This window comes from Silene latifolia, chromosome 1, assembly GCF_048544455.1.
Source record: "Silene latifolia isolate original U9 population chromosome 1, ASM4854445v1, whole genome shotgun sequence".
In the NCBI taxonomy this organism is placed as follows: Eukaryota; Viridiplantae; Streptophyta; class Magnoliopsida; order Caryophyllales; family Caryophyllaceae; genus Silene; species Silene latifolia.
The window spans coordinates 164,440,890-164,455,444 of record NC_133526.1 but is presented as its reverse complement, the minus strand read 5'-3'; the positions used below and the strand labels follow the sequence as shown (position 1 = coordinate 164,455,444).

Genomic DNA, 14,555 nt, shown 5'->3' with positions numbered 1-14,555 from the left:
ATTGTCACATATCCCACTTGGGATTGATGAAGATGCCGTCATGGCATTAACATGATGCTTTGGTGATTTTGAGGCTTCTTCAAGTCTAGCCATAGCTTTTTCAAACTTCAAATTGATGGTATCAATGTGAGCACTAAGTTGAGCACCCAATTGAGTAATGGAGTCCACTTCATTCTTTCCTCCTCTAGTAGCCTTGCGAGGTCTACTATATTGTGAGTTATGGACCGCCATTTTCTCAATTTTGTTCCAAGTTTGATTGTCGTCAACTTCGGTGAACATTCCATTTGATCCCATGTTGAGAATGTTTCTTGAATCTTCATAAAGACCGTTCCAAAATTGTTGTACCAAGAACCACTCGCTAAGTCCATGGCGAGGACATGAGCGACAAATTCCCTTGAATCGCTCCCAAGCTTCATACAAGGATTCTTCATCCCTTTGCTTAAAGCCCGTAATTTGAGCTCTTAGCATGTTAGTCTTTTCCGTGGATAGAACTTTTTGTAGAAAGCTAGAGCCAATTTCTTCCAAGAATCAATTCCGAGAGTAGCCTTATCAAGGCCTTTCAACCATTGTTTGGCGGTGCCAATTAGAGAAAAAGGAAATAAGACCCATCGAATTTGGTCTTGAGTTACACCGGTTTGAGAAATCGCATCACAATAGTCCCAAAAAGTCTCCATATGAGAATGAGGGTCTTCACTAGGCATCCCCCCAAATTGGCTTCTTTCGACTAATTGGATAAATGCGGATTCGGCAATGAAATTTCCGGTTAGATGTTGTGGTGTGGGAGTACCATTGGGTAGGTTCTCCTCGGTGGGTACGGAATGTGATGAAAACTTAGGCATTGTGGGTTGATTTTGTGTTGGATTTTGTGTTGGGTTCTCCTCACCTTCTCTTGCAAAAGGGTTGATGAACTCAATAGTATTTGGTTGAATAACCTCACCAATACCTCTCAAAGTTCTCCTAGAAAGTCTTCTATTGGTTGTCAAAGTCCTTTCAATTTCGTGATCAAAGGGTAACAAGTTACCTTGTGATCTTCTAGACATGCAAAATATCAAACAACTCGAAAATAATTAGAACAACCCTCGAGGAGTTTTACTTCCCCAAGGCAAAGAAAGACACAACTAATAACAATATAAGAAAATCTAAATCAAGTTAGCACCGTCCCCGGCAACGACGCCATTTTTGGTCGTGATCCCTCGATGGGGTTTAGTTTTCAGTACTTGTCGTTAGGAGCACCTAGACCAAAACACAATTTATAACTTCACAAACAACTCTACAATTAGTAAAGAGGCAAGTAAAGGTCGGATCCCAAGGGACGGGAATTGAGATGATATTTTCTATTGTAACTAGTGGTGTCTAAGGGTGTCACAATTTGGGGTTTGAAGTAGAAGATCACTAAACTAAATAGCAATGAAAGTAAACAAGCAAGATGAATTGAAAGGGATGTAAACAATTGATAAAAGCACTAGGGTGTCATGGGGTCATAGGGGATTCATGGGAATTGATCATACAAACATATTCTCAAATTATAAGCAAGCAATTATTGTTGTGATGGATCGAGTTGGTTTATATCTTACAATCCTAGGAAAGTTTGGGTCCCGGAGCCGAATCGATTAGATTGTACAACACCTACAAGTCGACTTAATCTTCCCTACTCAACTACATGCATGGTCTAATGAGACTCGAGTTGGTTTATGTCTTACAAGTCTCATTGAAAAGATAGGTGATGGGTAAAACATGCAAGGATTCATAGGCTCGCATTTCATCAAACATAACATGTGCATGAGTTGAGATCACAACAAGCAAGCAAATAAACTATGAAAACATATTAATTTAAGCATGAATCATCCCCCATATTGGTTTCCCCTAATTACCCATTAACCCTAGCTAAGGAAACTACTCACTCATTATCATGTTGAACATGCTAGCAAGGTTGTCAATCATACCAACAAAGTAAAACATGAGGAATAAATGAAGATAATTAACAATAATTAAAAAGGGATTAAGAGAATTATACCTACTAATGATTCCAATAATAAAGCAAAGAATAATAGAAGTACTTGATGCTTGATTGGAAGGTTGTCAATATCCCAATAATAACCCAAATAATCTTCAATTACCCAAAATAAAGGATGAACAAGAGAGAGATTAAGGAAATAAAACTTGTATTAAAACTTGATTAAATGTTGATTACAAAATTAAAGAGAGATTTGATTGATATTAACTACACTAAAGATTGCTAAGAAGAACATGCTCTTCTAATTAGACTAATGGGGTATTTATAGTGGGGATTAGTTACATAAATTAGGGTTTACTAAGGGCTTAAATGACGATTAAGTCCTTCAGGAATCGCCGGTCTCTAGGGAGACTCCGGTCTCTTTTTCGCCGTTCTTAGAAAAAGATGCGCATCCTTCCTTGAAGTTGTAGAAGACGAAATAACTGTCTGGGAATCCGGGCGTCTTAGGCACGGGACGGGCGGATTTGGGTGCTTCTGGACGGGCGTCCATAGGGGGAAGACAGGCGTCTTCTGGAGGTTTTGCCCGGGCGTCTTTTGGAGGAAGACGCTCGGATTGTAGGCCTTGGACTGGCGTCTTCAGGGCAATCCGCTCGGATTGTCAAACAGTTTCATTCCTTCTTCTTTTCTTCCTTTTTCTTCATAAAATCGTTGGGGATTTCCTCGGGGATGCAATGATCTTTTCTCATCATTGCCCATCTACTATAGTATGTACAAAGGCCTTCTAATCTTGTCTCTCCTTTATGCTTGGTCAATGAATTCAATCAATTTAGCCTCATTTTGCCATGAAAATGCAAGGTTTGCACTCCTTTCCTATCAAGGACACAAAACCTCAAAGAATATGCAAAACAAAGAACTAAAGACAATAAATGACCCAAATATGCACTAAAAAACATGGGAACAAGGCTAATTCGGGGACTAATTATGCTCTAATTATGGTCACTTCACTTTGATAGCTAGAAAGGCACAAACCATCTTACCAAACTTGATTTTATCCTTCTTGAGTCGGCTTTGAACATTGGGAGAGAATTTACCAAGCCATACAATGCTTTATGACTTTTGGTTGATCGATGGCTTAATGTTGATTGTGGCAAAGAAGGCACGGCCTTTATTGCCAATGGGGGATTAGTTACCTATTTGGCTAAGCATTTTAACCGGGATTTCAACAAGAACAACACTTATGCACCGGTAAAAGGAGGCCATCTTATCGATTTGCCCACCATGGTTCTAAAGTTTAAATGGGTCAAGAACGACACACATGACAACAAATTTGGGTGGTTGACAAATGAAGCTAGATCCTTCACTTTGCCTAGCAAAATTTGCCGATTGAATGATCATAGACCGAACTACCTTCTCCCACTCTCCGAAGAGACCGAATACATCATTCAACACTAAGGGGAAGAAGTTGCCGAGCCCTCCTCCTCCATTATCACCCCACCTTATCCATTTGAATACCACGAGTTCAACCCCCAAAATGCCAAGGCGGGAAATGATTACTTGACTCTACTAATGAAGGAAATGCATAAACAAGCTTATAATGATAGAGTTGATGCTTACAAGGCCCAATATCTGCCCCTCCTACATCTTGCTAGGCAAGGACTTCTCGATCCATCTTGTCCTTTGCCTAGTTGGGCGGATAGGGAGGTATTCTTTCCTAGCACTTCTAGTGTGGTAGACCGGGTGGAGAGGACATGGTTGTTGATAAGAGTGGTGACCAAGAAGGTGAAGATGAAGAAGTTCAAAAAGAAGAGGAAAGTGAGGAAGAACAAGAAAGTGAAAGTGAGAGTGGACATAACTCCACATCCATGGAGGTTGATGATGCCTCAAGTGAAGAAGATGATGGTGACACGATGGGTGAGGACTAGCAAACTTTTGGAGGCTCCTACATTCTTACACCTCCTTTATGGTTTGTCTACTTCTCTTTTTTTTATTTTATCCTAATCATTTTGTGGAGTCCTAGCAACATTAGAGGACTAACACCTTATCTTCATTAAGGTGTTCTTTGTTCCCAACTTTCAAAATCCAAAATGACAATTTGTATTTTCATGCATTGCATTTTATGTGCATGAACTCCCCCAAAATTTTTGACATTAGGCTATTTTGGTTTGGGGAAGTTTATGCATATGCATTGGGAGCTAATCTAAATTATGCTCTCCACCATAACAAAAACACATGCATCATGTAGTGTAGTTTAGTGTAGTTTGCATTTAGTTTAGAAATCATACATATTCATGTAAATTGCATAATTTCCTATCGTATTGGCCATTGTTGACAATGCCCATACTAGTGTGGGGATGAGAAGTTCTAACTTGACTTTTATACAAAATCCAAAAAAAAAAAAAAATTAAAAATTTAAAAATCCAAAAACAAGTTCATTTCCATTATAGTGTAGTCTTGTATATATTGTGTTTGTTCATCCTTTTTCACATTGATTGACTACGCCACATCCGAGACATGAGGATATTGAAGACCGCATGGTATGATCTTTCCAATCTCCTTTTTCCTCTTTATGTTAATGACTATGTGGCTTTATTTTGATTAATGCGGTATAAACAATGTGAATTTAGGACTTTCATTTAGATTATTTGGCACACTAGTTGGTAGAAGAATATGCATTAGGTTGTATAAATGTTAGTTGCATCATGGCATATAGTTGCACATAGGAAAAACTTTTGTGAAACCGTCTATTTGGGAAGCTTGACAAGTGTATATAGGCCCTTATAGATGCTTTTTCTTCTTAAGACTTTGCTTGTTAGAATACTTATAAAACACCCTAGGATGTGTCATACTAGTATCCTTTGACCCATGGATTAAGGCCTAGTCAAGAGTACCTTGTGGTGTGATAACTCCTTGGCTACCGTTTATTCCAAGGTGACCCTTGAAACCATGCATCTATCATCCATGTTCTACCACATTTTTGTCATCAAAGGGAATGGGCACAAAAATTGTTCAAAATTTGAGTTCAAGAAATGAAATGAAAAGTGAAAAAAGTTTGCACAAATTGCATCAAAAGAAAAAAAGAGGAGCAAAAATGGTCTCCTAATGCTTCAAATATAAGCACCCTCCCTACAAATGGGGCGACTTTGAAAATGTCAAAAAAAAAAAAGAAGAGAAATGCAAAGAAAAGTTGAAAGTTGTCAAGTGTTGAAATGCCAAAAATAAAAAAAAAATGGCAAAAAGAAAGTGTTCTCAAATGTTATATGCCACAAGAAATTGGGGGGAAAAACAACAACAAAGCAAACTCCCATATGAAACTCGAATACTATTGATCCCTTTTCCATCGTATCCACTTTTGTGCATGGTAGAGAGGGGACGACCCTTCTTCTTGTCTAGGCAAGAAGGGGAATTCCGCGATCCTCCAGTGTTTCTAACACCATAGGGAGTCTACTCTTGACGAAAGCATTTAACGATTGAAGACAAAGGTACCCTAGCTTGACACAACTTGGAGGTGATTTATTGGTATCCTTCTAGGCTTAGTAATTTGAATAAACCATATCTATAATGGAGTGTGTACCCCTGAATTGCTTCCCCTTTAGATAATTTCCGCCACTTAGATGAGGAAAGTGGCTATTCTTTTGTAGATGCATCCATTACTTTATTTTGTGTGCTTTAATGCTTGGATGTGTCGCCATTTTGGCAAGACCCACCTTGCCTTGCAAGAAGGCATCCTACCTCATGGTTGTCTTGTTGTGAGTTGAAGGGGCGGAGTGAGACCCGCTAATTATCTCATATCGGTTATATTAGTAGGATAGTTTAAACAAGGGTCCTAGTTTTTGTCACCTCTTTACTCGGGACGAGCAAAGGTTTGGTTTGGGGATATTTGATGTGACCAATATTTGAGCATATTTAGTCCCCGAATTAGCCTCGTTCCTATGCTTTTTACTGCATAATTGGGTCATTTACTATCTTTAGTCCTTTCTTTTGCATATTCTTTGAGGTTTTGTTTCCTTGGTAGGAGAGGAGTGCAAACCTTGCATTTTAATGGCAAAATGGAGCTAAATTGATCGAATCTAATGACCAAGCATCAAAGTGAAGAAAAGACTAGAAGGCCTTTGTAAATAATGGGCAATGATGAATACGATCCTTGCATCTCCGACAAGATCCTTGAGGATTGTTGGAAGAAGAAAAGAAGAAAAGAAGAAAAATCTTGTTGAACTAGAATCCGCCCGTCGCAGCATCGGGACGCTCGTCCAACCTCCGCAATCCGAGCGTCCCTTCAGCTTGCCCGCTCGTCTAACATCTCCATAATCCGAGCAGCCCACCTTCTAGTCCGCTCGTCCAACCCCCACAATCCGCTCGTCCCGACCCCTTGGCTGCTCGGATTGTCATCCAGTACAGCACGCCCTCTCCTTGTTCTACTCGGGATGCGCATATTTCTGAAAGACTAGCAAAAAGGAGACTCGCATCTTTCTTCGAGAGGAGCATTTCCTCAACTTTTCTTAAGGGTCTTAATCGTCATTTAAGCCCTTAGTAACCCTAATTTATGTATCTAATCCCCACTATAAATACCCCATTATACTAATTAGATTAACATCAATCCTTAATATAATTTATGTTCTTCTAATCTCTCTTTAATCTTGTAATCAATTTTTAATTAGGCATTAATACAAATCTCATTTCCTTAATTTCTCTATTGTTCATCATTTATTTTGGGTAATTGAAGATTATTTGGGGTTTATTTGGAGGATTGACAACCTTCCAATCATTCATCAAGTACTTCTATTATTCTTTGCTTATTATTTTGGAATCATCATTAGGTATAATTCTCTTAATCCCTTTTTAATTATTGTTAATCATCTTCATTTATTCATCATGTCTTGCTTTGTTAATATGATTGACAACCTTGTTAACATGTTAAACTTGATAATGAGTGAGTAGTTTCTTTAACTAGGGTTAATGGGGAATTAGGGGAAACCAACATCGGGATTGATTCATACTTAATCTAATATGATTTCATAATTAATTTGCTTGCTTGTTGTGATTTCAACTTATGTACATGTTATGTTTGATGAAATGCGAGCCTATGAATCCTTGCATTTTTTACCCATCACTTATCTTTCAATGAGACTTGTAAGACATAAACCAACTCGAGTCTCATTAGACCATGCATATTGTTGGATAGGGAGGATTAAGTCGACTTGTAGGTGTTGTACAATCTAATCGATTCGGCTCCGGGACCCAAACCTTCCTAGGGATTGTAAGATATACACTAACTCGATCCCATCACAACAATAATTGCTTGCATCTAGCTGAAAACATGTTTGTATGATCTAATCCCATGAATCCCCTATGAACCCATGACACCCTAGTGCTTTTAATCAATTGTTTACATCTCATCTTAATCATCTTGCTTGTTCATTTACATTGTTATTTAGTTTAGTGATCTTCTTATCTCAACCAAAATTGTGACACACTTGGACACCACTACTTGCAATCCAAAATCCTACATCAATACCCGTCCCTTGGGATCCGACCTTTACTTACCTCTTTACTAATAGTAGAGTAGTTTGTGAAGTTATAAATATTGTTTTGGTCTAGGTGCTCCTAACGACAAGTAACCGAAAAATATAGTCCGACCAAAAATGCTTTCGACCGGATCGCTTTAGATCGGTCGGTTTCGTCTCGGTAAAGGTCTCGAAATGATTAGAGATCTTCGGAGATGCCACCAAGCATTTGCGGGATGCCCGAAACCTGTTCGAATCCACTTTATACCTAGGTCAATCAAGGCAAAAAGCGGTGCTTGACATAAGTACTAAAGATAAGGACTCGTCCCCCTTTTAGCATTCTATGCCTAAAATGACTCTCGTACGCCCTGGATAAGGCCATCCACTATCCAAAGGTTCTGAGTAAGGGGTGAGGGTACGTATTGGGAAGCCCTTTAATTGGACACCCAATCCCGCCCGCATTAGCGGCCTCTACTGATCGATCGTGGTTGTTTAAGTGGAAAAGTTGATAAAACAGTGTAAATGCATGAATGCACATTCAAAAGTTTTAACCTAACATGTGAGCTTTCTAAGTGGGTTTGTTAATCCAAATATCAAGCATAAGATGTCATGTTGGATTTATATTGATTTACATGTGAAAACGGAAATTAATCTAATCCGTCACATATTCAGGTTAACCGAAATCGGGATCGTCCTAGACATTCCAAAATGAGACAGAACAGTGCCAGACAACCCCTTTGGGGCGCGAGCCTATTGGCGAGGGAACAAGGTCTGTCCAGGTTTTGAAATATGAAAACAGACGGCCTCTTGGGGCGCGAGCCATGAGCCGACCTAAGGGTGCGTCTCCTGGTTGTTCAAAAGGTTATTTAAAACCGTATTTATGGTGAAATATTTGTAAGTATGATTTGCATGACTAGGAATAATTACTATTGTGTTAGTAATATTAGTTGTCGGATTTGCAAGTTTGAAAAGCATAATAAAATGGTAAAAGGAAAATGTTTGATTTGAACTAATTATGTTAAGTTCAATTATTTGTAATTAGTCAAGTTTGTCATCGTACTCGGATTAAAGCGACATGGTATAAAGAACCAAGGATGATTATGAATTATGACTAATATATTGGCAAGTATAAATAAATGAGAAAAATGGTAAATAAAATAAAAGGGGGTTAATTTTTAATTAACCAATAATATCATCGAGTCACGGAATAAACCGTCATGGTATAAGGAACCAAGGATGATTTTAATTTATGGCTAAAAAGTTTGTCATAAATTTGATTTGAAACATTTGAAATGGTAAAAAACGATTGCAAATAAGGAATGAAATAAAGAGGAAAGACGAGAACAAACACGTTTGAGTCTGACCCGAGAACCCACAAGAGGCGCGAGCCTCTTTGCATAGCAAAGGGCTTCTGTCTCGGGCCAAAACTCGGTTTTGGCTCGTCTAACCTATGTATGAATCGTGTCATGCATTGTTCATGCTCATAAACTCATAAAAACAGTAGAGACATGAAATAAATGAGTTATTTACACCCTCAAACTTACGTGTATTGATGTTTGCGAAGTAGACGACTTTAGAGACGGTTTTCTCGTTGTGACTAATGGCGATCAAAGAAGTTTAAAAAGGTGCCTTAAAAAAGGATTTTGTTTTGAAAATATGTTGAAAATATGTTTATTAAAACATGTTGATTGATGAATTGAATTGGTCAAATGGGTCGGTCGAATGCACGGCTTGTGTTTACGATCGATAGGTCGTAAACACGTGTCGATTTTGTGACTTAAGAAGTCGGGTCTAGAAGTTTAAGGGCGAAGGAGGGGGCGGACTCTCGTGTGAGTTTTTTGGTGTGTCAAGGGTGGTATTTATAGAGAAATGTGGGGAGGTAGGTCGGTTGTGTTTGTTTAGAGGCTAAGCAGACACTCTAAAGAGGCGCGAGCTACCTTGAGATACAAGTGGGTGTATTGTCCCTTTCAATTTGGACGTGGCCTTTGCTCCATCCATTGTTTGGTTTGTGGTATTTAAATGAGATGTCGTGTAACAATATGGGCATCTAATAAGATGATTTTGGGTGTTACTTGAGGTAGGTGTTTTGTGTGCTTGACTCGGGTATGACCCGTGTGAGTCGGGATTTGAATTTCGAGTCGGTTTTTGGCCCGGTGTCGGTTTAGACTCTAAATAGGGTCATTTTAATGGAAATGAGATGATAAAGACATTCATGGCATTATTTTTGACATTCGAGATTTGGGTTGACTCGGTTTAACTCAGGTTGACTCGAGTTGCGGGTTTCTTAGTCGGTTTTGGGTCCGAAGACGGTTTTGAATTTAATTAGGGTCAGTTTAATGGAAATGACATGATAAAGGCATTCATGGCATTATTTTTGACATTCGAGATTTAGGTTGACTCAGGTTGATTCGAGTTGCGGGTTTCTGAGTCGGTTTTGGATCCGATGACGGTTTTAACTCTAAATAGTGTTATTTTAATGCAAATGAAGTTAGAAAACTTTTGAAATCATTTTTCATATCCGAGTAGTGCATTAAACCATCTCATGTATAGCCAATCCACGCACGCATATCAAAAACACGTTATAGTCCGATCATCATCGGGTGGTTTTTAGAAGGTGCAGATACTGGGTATCTATAGAGCCCTCACTTTGACTGAGGCTTGGACAGGGCGAAAGTCAAAGTATGGCCTCCAGGTCAATCGAATATTACAACCTGAAAACCATTGCGATGTCGAGGCGACTCAAAAGGGTTTGAGCCAAGGACCTGCCGTCAGGAAGGGCGACGTCAAGGCGACTCGGGGATTCGATTCAAGGACCTGCCGTCGGAAATATTTTAGAGTCTGTCGACTTTCGATTCGGGTCGTTTAAAGTCCATTAGACTACGTATAAAGGCTCGCCAGCCATATGAAGGAGTCATACCTGAGGCATCTTCGGGATATGTCCTTGAATCTTTTGCGCGCAAAGGCTCGCCAGCCGGTGTTGAAGGTGGTGCGTTTTGAGGCTTGCCAGCCATAGAAAGGAATCATACCTGGGGCATCTTCGGGATATGTCCTTGAATTGTTTCTTATGTGCGTGCAAAGGCTCGCCAGCTAGTGAAAATGAGTCGTACCCGAGGCATCTTCAGGATACGTCCTTAAGTTGTACCTTATTTGCGGACAAAGGCTCACCAGCTTGTGAAAAGGAGTCGTACCCGAGGCATCTTCGGGATACGTCCTAGAGTTGTATCTTGTTTGCGGACAAAGGCTCGCCAGCCATATGCGTTGTAAGGCTCGCCAACCATCTATGGTCGAATGATCGACTGTGGGAAATAGCCTGAAACATCGGGCTTATTTCAAGATATTGTCTGGTAATGACTTCCAACCAGGTTGACGTTGATAGGTTCGGCTAGGGAGCATCGAACTCCAACTTGCTGGGGTCCTAACTGAACTCCGCGGGGATAAATCATATTAGCAAGGTGTTAGATTCATTAATCTCAAAAGTTTACATATTGAATATGTGAATAAGTTAATTTAGTCATAAAATTAATTCTAGATCTTATGCATGCAAAACTTTCGAAATTAATAAGAAGAAATCGCCTTCTTACCATAAGATATTTCGGTTTCAAGGGCACAAGATAGGACTCCTTTCTAGTCTTGTTCTTGAGCTACCCATAATAGGATGATCTTCCAAAAGTGCTCCAAATCTTTAAGCTCCATAGTAGGAACTTCTCCTTAAGGATTGTACCAAGGAAATCCTTCTTAATACAAATATTAATTTGATTACTAGAATTGATATTTGTTCCCTTAAAATTACTAATATTATAGGTATACTACTTCTAGTATTAAGAGAATAATATTAGAGATTTTATGTGAGTTTTATGATTTTGTTCAACAACAAAACTTAGAGAGATAAAACTAATTCAAGTGAATGAATAATGATAAAATGAATTGTATATGATAAGAAGAGAAAACCCTTCTCTTTCTCTAGGGTGGTCGGATGGTCCATGTGGGAAGAGTGCCCAATATCTTTTCTAGTTGCTCTTCACAAGAGTATACGTATGCAAGGCTATAATTAGTAGGCAATGATGATGTTTCCCACTAATTAATTGATTAATGCACAATAATCCTCCCTTCCCATTTTACACGGCACACCCATATTAATTTGGGTCCATTTGTAGTTTGTCAATTTGTTAATATGTATTGTGTGACATTTTGGACATGTTACTAGACATGTTGTTTAAATAATGCATTTTTAACAAATTAAAAATCATTATATAAACAAAATAAATCACATACAAAAATTAACTAGTAATTCACAATTACTATTACTTAAAATAGGTCATATAATTATAAATCACAACTACTTGGGTTTATAATAATCAATTCATTCTTATTTCAATTGTTTCATAAACAATAAATAAACCTTAAGTAATAAAATAATTTAATTACTTAGAACGAATCTTATTTAATCGAATTACAATAAGATACGTATAATTACTCACAAAATCATTTGTTCAATTTTAAGGAATTAATTAACTTGTATCGTCATACAATTAATTAATTAGTCAATTAAGAATGTTTCCCTAGAGGTATGACCTTAAGGGATCAACTGATCACCACCGTCACACGACAGTAATGTCAAATTCTAGTCAGCCAATCATTACCGATTAATGTGGATCAGTTGACAATAAGATGTAACAATCCCTTGTGTATTCTTAATATGAGATTTAAACATGTGATCGCATTATTGTCGAGGACACATACTCCAACACAAGGCTCTCTGGAAAACCATTTTAGGGAGAGCGCTGTGTCGCGATTATGAATGATGTTGTGGGGATCTTTGAAAGACCTGTGTGACTTCCATTTGAAAATCGGCACTCGCTGGGGAGTTAGAAACTTCTCGGGGCTCGCTAGGGATATGAGCTGCTACTCGTTGGGAGGTAGTGTATGCCATATCATCGATGGTGTTAAAGCTCTTGGACTTGATGGGTCGCCGTTTGTTGGGAAGAACCCAGTACTCAGTTGGAGTGAGTTTGTCTTCTCAAGATTACCTGCAGGGTTATGACCACACAAATCCGCAGTTTCATAGACAAGCATGTAGCACGCAAACGTACAAGCACATAAGCATGTAAGCTGATACATGCATTTTATATGGGTATTTTGTACTTTTTTTGCACATATTTCAATGCATTTTGTGTAGTGTTTAGCTACAAATGTCCCCCGAATTGTCTACTTTGGTTTCTCATGTATTATTCACAGGTATGAACCAGAAACGAGCATAATCAAGCCTAAAACATGTCCTTATGCATGCATTTAGGAGATGAGTTGAGTGGGAGCCTTAAGACTACTATTTTGAGATGCGCAAAGAAGTAAATTAGCTAGGCGAGCAAAGGAAGAACTTCAAATTGCTACTGCCTACTTTGAAGAGCCATATCTCGAGTTACACAACTTATTTACAGGTAATTCCAATTGGAGATGAAATATTGTCCTCTTAGCTTTCGAACGCCACCGGAAACGCCCAGTTTGCCCAAGTAACGAAGAAATGGCAGCCGTATGAAGTTTAGTGCGCGAAGCAGGAATTGTGCGCTGGAAAGTACTCGATCGAGTACAATTGTGTTCGATCGACTCCTTTTTCTACTCGATCGAATGGGGCCTTTTTGATAAGTGTTCGATCGAGTACCTAAAGTTCTCGATCGAGAGGTTTTAGCTTGGTTTTGCTCGATCGAGTGATATAAAAGTCCTCGATCGAGTAAATCTCTATTGGGCTCGGGCTTTTTAGCTTTAATTTATGTTTAGGTCAAATAAAATCCTATTTCCTATAAATAGGAAAGCATCAGACGTCATTTGAATCATACTATAGACCATATACACTACGTTTTCTCCTTTCCTCTGGTAGACACTGTTTCTTCTCTACTTTTCCGGACTATCCTTAGTAATTCTCTTTCCTTATTCTCTTCTTAATTTATGATGTTGTTTATTCTTTTACTTTTCGTTCTTGCTTTTCCCTTATCTATGTCTAGCTAATTGATGGGACAAGAGTTGGTCGTCACACATCCAATCAAACACAATTTATAGCTTCACAAACAACTCTACAATTAGTAAAGAGGCAAGTAAAGGTCGGATCCCAAGGGACGGGAATTGAGATGAGATTTCTATTGCAACTAGTGGTGTCTTAGGGGTGTCACAATTTGGGTTGATGTATAAGGTCACTAAACTAAGTAGCAATGAAAGTAAACAAGCAAGATGAATTAAAAGGATTGTAAACAATTGATAAAAAGCACTAGGGTGTCATGGGGTCATAGGGGAATCATGGGAATTGATCATACAAACATGTTCTCAAATTAGATGCAAGCAATTATTGTTGTGATGGATTGAGTTGGGTTATATCTTACAATCCTAGGAAAGTTTGGGTCCCGGAGTCGAATCGATTAGATTGTACTGTTGGAATATGTGTCCTCCGATAATAATGCGATCACGACTGTTGATCATGATGATCACATGTTTAAATCTCATTATAAAGAATACAATTGGGAAGTAATATTGTTACTGTCAACTGGTCAACATATATCGGTAATGATTGGCTGACTAGAGTTTGACATTACTGTCGTGCGACGGTGGTGATCAGTTGACCCCCTAGGTCATACCTATAGGGCAACACTCTTAATTGATTATTTAATTAATCGTATAACGTTACGAGTTGATTAAATTATTTGAAAATTGACGGACGATTTTGGAAGTAAAATTTACGTATCATATTGAAATGTGATTAAATGAGATACGGTCTGAGTAATTGAATTGTATCATTACTCGGATGAAATTATTGTTTAAAGAAAGAATCGAAAATTGAATGAATTATTATAAATACAATCAGTTGTGATTTATAAATGGAAAAATATTTTGGTACAAGTAATTATGAAATTACTAAGTCAATTTTGTATGTGACGTATTTTAATAATACGTTGATTTTTAATATGTTAAAAATACACAACAAATTTATGCTACATGTGACATGTTACATATTGACAAATTGACAAAAATAATATGGATCCCATATTATCAAGTGTACCGAAATTAAGGGGTGATTAAGCTAATATTGTGTTTGATTAAGATAATGGAAACACAAT

General features: G+C 38.2%; 1 non-coding gene across 1 annotated transcript; it reads left to right on the top strand.

Moving 5' to 3' along the window:
* Positions 1-361: 361 nt before the first annotated feature.
* LOC141618004 (small nucleolar RNA R71) lies at positions 362-468 on the top strand. The gene has a single exon (XR_012531273.1). It is a non-coding gene; the product is annotated as a small nucleolar RNA R71 (small nucleolar RNA).
* Positions 469-14,555: the final 14,087 nt, after the last annotated feature.